This window comes from Pinus tabuliformis, chromosome 6 (assembly GCF_031772625.1).
Source record: "Pinus tabuliformis cultivar Carrire ecotype Pingquan chromosome 6, CPIR1, whole genome shotgun sequence".
Classification (NCBI taxonomy): Eukaryota; Viridiplantae; Streptophyta; class Pinopsida; order Pinales; family Pinaceae; genus Pinus; species Pinus tabuliformis.
The window spans coordinates 515,166,450-515,176,452 of record NC_142292.1 but is presented as its reverse complement, the minus strand read 5'-3'; the positions used below and the strand labels follow the sequence as shown (position 1 = coordinate 515,176,452).

At 35.2% G+C, this 10,003-nt stretch overlaps 1 pseudogene; it reads right to left on the bottom strand.

Moving 5' to 3' along the window:
* Positions 1–6,130: 6,130 nt before the first annotated feature.
* Positions 6,131–9,337, bottom strand: LOC149259563 (small ribosomal subunit protein bS1c pseudogene; annotated as a pseudogene).
* Between the last annotated feature and the right edge of the window lie 666 nt (positions 9,338–10,003).

Below are 10,003 nucleotides of genomic sequence, written 5' to 3'. Positions count from 1 at the left end.
CTTGTCTAGGATGCTGTGAGACAAATAGAGATAATGCAGAGGTTGCTTGGGCTTGAGCAAAGCATTGTAATCTTCTCATATTTCATGACTAATGAAATATATAGATAGCAAGGATTTTTAGCTGTGGTTTTCCCCAGGAAATCATTGTGTAATGTGTTGATTGAATTCTTTCTCTTGTGTGCTTCGTGATTTCACGACCGTTTAATTGTTTCCGTTGACGAGTAGAGTAAACTCAAGTCTATTATTTTAACATATTACAATTAGCAGTTTGAATCTGCAAGGAATTTCTATGAGGACTTGCAAGTTTTAATGCTAGCTTACTGAGAATGTTTGTTGGAGAAACTAGGTTTGGCTGGAAATAATTCTTAGCTAGTAGTAGTTGGTGGCTAGGGTTTTCCTATGGTTTCTCTAGCTAGGGTTTGGAGAATTTGATTGGTACCACCTCTGATAAAGGCGTGTTATGTTCTTGTACTTATATATATATATATATATATATATATATATATATATATATATATATATATATATATATTCTCTTAACACTCTTAGGGTTAGGCTCCATAGTTGAGCCGACAAGAAGTGATCCTTTCAGGTAGATCTATCTAGTACAATTATTCTTTGGACGTAATAGTCAACAATCTTCAGGGACCGTGAACCCCCCCCCCCCCCCAACACACACACATCTATATAGTTTTTAGTTATCTAAATTTTGTGTAGGTGCATATCTGATTTTCATCTTATGTCATTTTCATAATTCTGTAGATATTGGTCTTGTTTATGCATGATAATTTGACATAATATTAAACTAAAATGAATACATGATTTAACACATGTATGGAAGATAATGGAGTTGATTCATTGCTATAAGAAATTATTTTTAGAAATGTATTTGTTTGAGAAGTGTTGTAACAATTGTAACGTGTTTGCATTAAAGTATACTTGTTTTTTTATTTATTTTCTTGCATTGCTCAGTGAATTGGGTTGGAAAAAAGTAAAATACTAGCTACTAGAATTTAATATTTTAGATTTAACATCAAAGTTGAAAGTTCGCAAGAGATAGATATAGAAAAACTCAAGGTTTGTGGTGAAATTTCAGAATTTGCATTTATTTCTTGATTCTTAGAGTTTTAATATAACATTATAATTGATTGGAATAAAATATTTCTTGATTCTTTGAATCTTTACATAGCATTAGAGTTGATTGGAATAAAATTGTCTTCTTGATTTTAAGGTCAAATATGTTAGTAGTTGTAACTAGGAGTGGTTGTTGGATAATGAAACCCCATTATGCTTGAGATGAGCACTTTTACTCATGAAGGGTTTAATGGATTTTGACTCTAGTCACTCATGAAGGGTTTAACGTATTATGACTCTAGTCGTTATAGTGATGACAACATGTTCCTTACTTGAATATATATGGTAGTTCTATTTTATTGATGGCTAGTATGGAATATTTTAGTAGCACAATGCCTAGGAGGGCTTGTGATAGGTGGTTGAGTTGCTATGGTGGGTGATAACATGTTCTCACTTGGAAAAGGTGGTAATTATACTTGCTGGAATGGATTTATTTTCAATGGGTGTGATGTCCAAGGGGACCTATTATAGGTGGTTGATTTGTTTCAATGGATGCTATTGTGTTCTCACTTATGATAGGTTGTGGATTTAATTCATTAATGGTTGGTATGTGATCTATATTTTAATGTGTGTGATGGATGAAAGGACCTATGATAAGTAGTTGATATATTCATGTAGATGCTAATGTATTTTTACTTGTGATAGGTGGAGGATATACTCTATTATTTGTTGACATGTGATATATATTTTAGCAAGTGTTATGCTTAGGAGGACTTGCACTAGGTGGTTGATTTGTTCTAGTGGACACCATTAATTGAAGTGGATTGATGCTTATGATATCCATGCTTACCATTTTATTGTTTGCTGATTTTTAGAGATCGGGATGGATTGATTCATTCCATGATAGATTGTTGATTATTAACTAATATGTTTTTATTGAGTTGTGACTTGAGGGTTCATAGGATGATGGACTTAATTATTTTTAGTGATTGTTATAAATGGAGGAAGCTTAGAATGTTATCCCTTTGGAATAATATTGGTTGTACATATTGTATGTTTGTGGAGATATTGATCATGTGATAGATAAGTGATCACTGAACTTGTTCATTTGTATCTATTGTGGTGGGATCAATGGTTAATATTATTCTTGTAATCGATGGTTGTAGTGATGAGTACTAATGACAGGGTTTCTAAAATGTATCAGGTAGAAGGAGTTGATTGTGATGATATTATGGCTTCAAGATTCTCTCAAGGAGGAGGTGACCTTATTGATGTTGTTGGTTCAGTTGTAGAGGTTTTGAAGTGCATGATAGGGATTCTCATTCTCATAGTTGATGATAATCCTTATGGATTCTTCTTACTCTTACCGTAAGGTTGGTATTAGGATTGGTGAGTTGAGAAGTGTGTATATTTTATTGTGCTTTTTATAGATCCATTTTACTTGTATTCGTTGGAGATATGATTATCTTCGTGGGATTTATTGAACAACTCTTGATGTGGTGTCAAAAGATTTTGGTTTGTGATCCTAACTTTAGGGTTTCTAAAGTTTTGATAGGTTTTTATTGATGTATCCCTTATTCTAAAGTGATTTCAAAGTAAGAAGCAATGATTTAGGGTTATGTTCCTTCAATTTCAAATATGGTCATTGTTATTTTGGATCTCATAACAAAGGGGAAGGAGGAGTAGCTTGGTTTGGTGGTGTCAACCAAGTGCCTTTGTTGTTCACCATTTAGAGACCAAGTTGTGGATTACTTGGTTTTATGCTTGGAGAGAGACATAACTTTATGGGTTGCAATTATTTGGATCATTATTTGTGTAGGTATTGACATGTGGGTATTAATATTGTAGAGTAGGTATGATGTTTTATCATGATGGAGGAGTATTTTTTATATTGTTGTGGAGGCACCAAAGTTACATGTTGTAGATTCATAGGGTGTTGATTGGTGTTATAAAAAACATACCTCTTATAAAATGCGAGTGTTAACTTTTGTGGTTGCTTCACAAGTGTTCTCACTTTTGTAAGAGAGTGTTATGTCTCATATCCCCTTCATGATGTTTCATGGATGTACATATGTCTTAGTTTAGGGAGATGCTTAACCATGGTTAAAGTGCTATGATAATGACTTTACCTAGGAGGTCGTTACCATGATTGTATGATGCTAACCCATTCGGTGCACACATTGAGGTGTTGATTGCTTGATAAGGGGGTGTACCTACTTGGAAGGAGAAGTGGTAAGTACTTGGAGGAGGGCATTCAATATTAGGAGCTTGGGAACTGTTGACGAAGAAAAATGTCCCGCCAATAGTTAAGGGGTCTCCTTGGTGTGAAGTCCCAATTATACCTCACACCATTTGTGATATGAGCCCCATCCATTATGTGAGCCTAATTGTGACCATGGATGCTTTTCTCTTGGCTACCAAATGTGGAGATATTAGTGTGAGGACAAGAATGAAATGTCTAGAGAATGAGAACAAGATTAAACCATGATTGATAAACTCACAAAGAAATGTACATGAACAAGAAAACAAAATAACAAGAAGAAGTACATCTCAAAGAGGATTTGGTTAGCCAAAACCATCAAAGACATACACTTAAGAGAGAGTCTTAGAGGTTAACTGCAAAATAGTTTGCAATAAATTACTAGCATTAACATGAAATAAAAGAGCATAGACTCGAAAACAAACACACATGCAACAACTATGAATTAGTTCATAAACATATCGCCTGCATGAAAGCACATGTACAAACACAATGGAACTACCAGATAGCCAATTCAGCCACTATGAATATGGACATCAATCAATGCCGAAAGTGAATAACTTCTCATTAATCATGCTGCAAATTCAATGTACATGTCAAGCAAATCCATCAAATCCCAATAGTATAACATCAGATGCTTACACCATCTTCAAGGCAAAACCGTAACTCACAACATCTCGCCCTACTATCATCCAAGAGCTGAGTGCCTCTAGATCCTTAAGCACAAAACCATTATCTAATGCTAGTATGCGAGTCCTATCTCAAGTGCTAAAGTCCATCTGAATGAGGCATGAGGTTAGATTTATAGAAATGAGGAGGGTGACCTTTCATCTTCTCCCATGACCTTTCATATAACCTCATGATCTCTTGAACTTCCTTATGAATCTTGAATGTATAATTCCTTTACAATCACATGCATTTATGCATGATCTTGACATTTGACATATTATGACAAGAAAATATTCAAAAAATTACACGTGAATATACCATATGTTTTGAGATTGTGGCTCGTAGGAAGGATGTTGCACTTCCTGAGAGATTCTTTAATTCCTTGCTTAAACCCTGGGTGAGCTTAGTGTTGGTTAGAATATCGATCAAGAGTTTCTGATTAAGGTCATATATCCAGGCAACAATTCTCTCAACATATTCAACCCTATAAACACACGATTGATAATTAGGACATAATATGGAAACATTTTATCTCAACAAAAACATGCAATAAGTATCTTTTCATTTTTCATGAATGAGGGTGCTTAATATAATTAGAACTGGAGGATGGAAGAAGTTTATAACCCTAAAATGTTAATTTCACTATAACTCCAGTCTTGGTCTGTGCCTCAATGTGATTTTCTTTTCTTGAACTTTCCTTACTATGTCTCCTCCAGAGAGATCATATACACATAATATTCCCTAATGAAGGTAATGTGATAGGTACCTTGTGATGCTCTTGTCATGTAGAGGATGCAATTTTGCAATTTCCACATTTTTCATGTATAGGTTTTGATGAAACAATTATGTCAGATCTACTCCCATATGTGAACTAACCCATGTCAAGCAGTCAAACCTGACATTATATTTGATAATGTGGAGGCACTGTATGGATCAAATTATGAGAATGATACTTTTAGTTTGCAAAAATATACATGTAAAGAAGGTTTAAGTTTGGTGGCTGCTTGCAAATATTTCGACCTTGCCACAACTTTGACCAATAAACAATCAATCATACAAAAAATAATGTTGTCATCTCGTAAAGCATCTAAGAAGTCTTTCATAAATGTTTTCACTGCATAACATTTTGTAATGGATGATGGTCAAGTTTGATTATTTTTTACACTCCTCCTTTTTCCAAAACATCAACCATTTACTTCTTGTCTTTAGTGTTACTTGTTACACTCCTCATAATTGATTTCATTCTCACATTAAAAACTTACAATTAAAAATACTCCTTTAGTTTTCAATTCTGGCATGTGAGGATCAATTGGGTCATTCCCTAAAATGGTATCAGATTTATCTGTGCCAAAAATGTTCAACGATTCATCTTTCTTTGATGTAGATGTATTCAATATTGTTGTGTTCATTTCAAAGGCTTTTTAGTTTTTTCTTTCATATAACCAAAATTTCTTAGTCCAATTATTTGACTGACAAATCATAGGGTTGTAACAGTGATTTCCCTTTTGTACCATTCGATTTCCATTATTTGATCACGAAATCCAAGCAATTTAACATAACATAGAATTCAATTCTTTTCCTTTATGAAGACCTAGAACTATGCACTCGAGGGTCTACAAATTAGACACAAATCATGATAGGCTTGTTGCATATGAAGCCTCTAGGAAGGTTGTAGGCTATAGTTGTACTTTCTAGAGCAAATCACATTTTCCTGTGCTAGTTGTTGGATATTGCAAATGCAATTTTCGACTTGAGAGTAACAATGCCACTTGTTTTTCATAGATCGAAGTCCTAGTGACATTGAAGACAAAAAATGGGACTTGCGACTTAAGGGGGGGGGAATATCATGCTTCAATTCACGTCACAAATCAAAGCTCCATATGTGATTTGCAACTTAAGGTTAGTTGTAATTAACACTTCTAGTGCAAGTTGCATTTTGATTAGAGATTGCAATCATGACCTGCATCCAATATCTTTCTTTTCGAATGCGACTTTATAAAGGTCACAATTTAAATTGCAACTCAACACATGCTATATCCTCTTTCACTGAGTAGCAACTCTGTTAGTGGCATTGCCTCTTCAGAGTTATGTAACAATCTATTGCATAAGATAAGAACATTGTGAAGCTTACCATTTATATACTTCTGTGGGGGAAAAATCCTCAAGGTATATTCCATAAACATGCAATATTTTGGATTCTAAAACCCCATTTGAGCTAAGAGTAAATCCTCCCTTTGGTTGGAATTGCAACATATCAACATGAGCCATGGCTTCAACTGGTGCTATTCTTTGCCTAAATGTTTGAGCCATTTGATCAACCTTTTCATATAAAAATGTGGGGCTACGAATCATGTCACCAGGAGTGGGTTCCATTTTATTTGTTGAGAGGCTTACCCTACTGCTATCACGATCATGACTAAGGATAATTACCTTCATTGTGTCGCTCGGATGTAATATATTACCAACATTTGCAACACGGTCATGGTTGATTCGACTGACATGCAGGAGGCCATTAATGCCTCCAAGATTAGTAAAGGCACCATAAGGTTTTATAGTTTGAATTGTTCCAAGGAATATAGATCTAATTCCTAAATGAGCCCGATTGTTTTCCATAGCTTCCCTATTTCTAAATATAATATGATCTTGTTCCTCATCCACCTCCATGAATTTAAGAGAGATTTCCTTGTTCACTAGCTCTTCTACATGTAACTTAGTTGAGATTTATGAAAATGGGGCAAACTCTCTGAGACACTCTACAAGTGCATTAAGTCCCTCTTTGTTAGTAGGTATCACCTTTCCTTTGAAAATGACATCCTCAGTCCACAACTGCTGATGAGCCTAGGTATTGCAACAAGAATGCTGCAACTCCCAAGGCTACCAACTTTAAATATCAACCCGAGGTTCGTACAAACTTAAGAGGTATCGACACTATATGTGCAGCGTACAATGTGTCCTTCCCTTGCTGTCATCATGTAATGGAGTGCATTAACTGAAGTCAAATCCTAAACTAATTGCATAAGATGAAATGCTTGAAATGGAACTTTCACCTATTGCAAGAAAGAAAGTACAAGGAAAGAGAATGAAATCAAATGCTGAAACACACCGTTTTCTAACTAACTCCTAAGAGGCTTTGCTTCAAAGGAATTCTAAGTTAACATGGATGCAATCATATTGTCCTAAGCAGGTAGATTCAAACCATCAAACCTTCTACTGCTATGCATGTCAATGAATAAAATAACGTTGTTTTTCTTTTTATCGTTTTGTCTTAACGAAAGGGAGGTGGTAGGCTATAATTCGACTACAGTTTAGCTTTGTAACCAATCAATGCACACAAACAAACTATGTATGTGGATTCTCCTTTTATCCAACGCTTCAATCCGCGCCGTTGTTATCACTTCGTCAGATCCAATGAATATCATGTTTCTCAATGCTTTGAAGTTATGACCAGAACCCAAATAAATTAAATCCTATTCAAAACTTTATCACGTCCTAAATCTATATTAAAGTACATGCAGCTTCCGACGCGATTACTGTCATATCTCATCCTTTCATAATGAACGACTATGATTGATTCAGAATTCAACTGGATTAAATCACAGTCCATAAAACATCGCGTCCGAAATCTAATTTAAACTACGTGCATCTTCCGACGCGATTACCGTTGGATTTGACCCTGTCCGATCCAACAGTTGTCGCATAACCCAGTTGCCAACTAGCAAGACCGCTCTCCACCATCGATGCGACCCATCCAATTGAACGGTTGTCATGCAATCTCGTGCGAAATCTTGCACAACCGTTAATATTCCGAAGGCACGCGAGAAATGATTTTTTATTATGCTACGTGTCGCCCGCTTAATTGAGTGAAATTTCTAAATACCTCTTCCCACCTTTAGGGTGCACGAGATACCACTTACCATCCTTGGAAAATCGCCCATGTGCTCAATACAAAACTTAAGGAAAAGATGTTTAACTAAGGGTTTGGTGCTTAATCTGAGGGTTAACTCTTAACGCTAATTGATACAAAACTTAAAGAAAGACGCTTAACCAACGGTTTAGCGCTAAATCCCAATGTTAGCTCTTAACGCTAAGAGACTGTGAGTTTACCAATAAAACATGTAAATAGGGGAAAACACCTAACTAAGGTCCAGAATGCCAATACATAGAGACAAGTGAATTTCTGCACCAGAGCGGTGCGTCCATACCACACTCAAATCAATTACTCAACAAAATGGAAATTACAGAGTCTTGGCCCTCTCGGCTCGATTACAACAGTTTGTCTGATATCTGTTTCAATCTCAAACCCTATCTCTGTCACACCTCTCGCTTACTCACTCTATTCTCAATCATCTAATCTCTCTGTCATTACATTCTTTCCTCTATTATGAATCAAATCCTATACTAACTACATTGACAACTCGATCTCTATTTTTATCACTTAACCATTAAATCAATCGTAAAATAAGAAATCATTAACTAAATGCAGAAATAGAAAGACATAAGGACTAAATATGCATGTGAATAAACAATAAAGAGAAGGAAATACAATGATACAAAAAGGGATCTAAGGTTCCTGGGATGGCCAAGCCCAAGGAAACTCAGAGACCTATGGAGGAGAACAAGATCTAAAAGCTTAACATGACACCAATATTCATTATTTTGATCAAAAGAATTACATCTTTGCCAGAAAATACAATGGAGCTACAAAAATACAAGCTCTCTACATTATAACACTACTCAAAATCTAAAAGTCTGAAGATGCCCCAAAAAAAGTCCCCTAGAGGCAAATTCGACTTGGTACTTATACAAAATGATCAGATATCATTCCCCATGAATGGAGGAATATTTCCCCAACAAAATCCCTTGATTAGTGGATCTAGTCCCTTTGATTGGTGGATCTTCTCCCTTGATTAGTGGAACACATCCCTAGATTTGCTCAATCATTGGAGTTCCACCATTTGTGCCATAATTCCATAATATATTGTTGACTTATTGTTTATTATTGATCCTCTAGTAGTAGGGAATGAGTCCCTAGATGATCTCCTACTCCAAATCTTCATCATCTGCCCAATATTCTCATAATATTCCACAAAAAGAAGTAATATTAGGCACAAATATTCAATTATTCATAAACCTTCCTAATGAATATATTAAAGTTAAAAATAACTATCTAATGCAAAAAGAGAGGTTTAATGTGCAGAAGGATGGTCATAGGCCTTAATTTATTGTTTAATTTAGAGGCATAGGCCTTAATTTATGTCTAATTTAGAGGCCCATCAACTGCCTTCATCATTCCCATGCAAGGTCGCACTAGATTTGTTGTAGGGTTAAAACCATCCTGTTATTTGTATCATCTTCTCAAACGGCCATGAAATTCTCTTCTATGCCTAGGTAAAGGCCTACTTCTTCCGGAGTCTTAACATCGTAAATGAATACTTCTACTAGAGGTAAAAATGTAGGAACATTATCAGAGATGTCAACCATTGCCCCATTTGCATCATTGATGAATACCAAGCCTTTAACCTCTATGTCATCACATCTTCTCATCAACCACCTTTATAGTTGAACAAATTGGTGGGACTTGCCATATTTCTCCATAAAATGATGTCACAAATTTTTGAATGTCATCATCTTGGATGTGTTCCTATGGTTTTCTTTCAATAAACAATGAGTCTCCAACCCATGTTGATGTAGCTTCTCGTAGTCTAAACACTCTAGTATAAACCTTTATCATATCTTGAAAACATTTTATCCCATTGCAATGTCCATACTTTGATGGTTGCATCATAAAGTAGTTTAAGGATTTATGATAATAACGAACATAGCTTGTAATTTATAATTGCACGGTGTAAGTACTTTTAATGGATAGATTATAATTTCTACAACTTTTTAGTTGCTTTACCGATACAAACAATCAATAAACTAGTTTCCATGGGGTCAAGAGTTCCTGCATGTCCAACATTATCTACTTCAATCAACAAAGAAACTTTCCACAAATAGTAA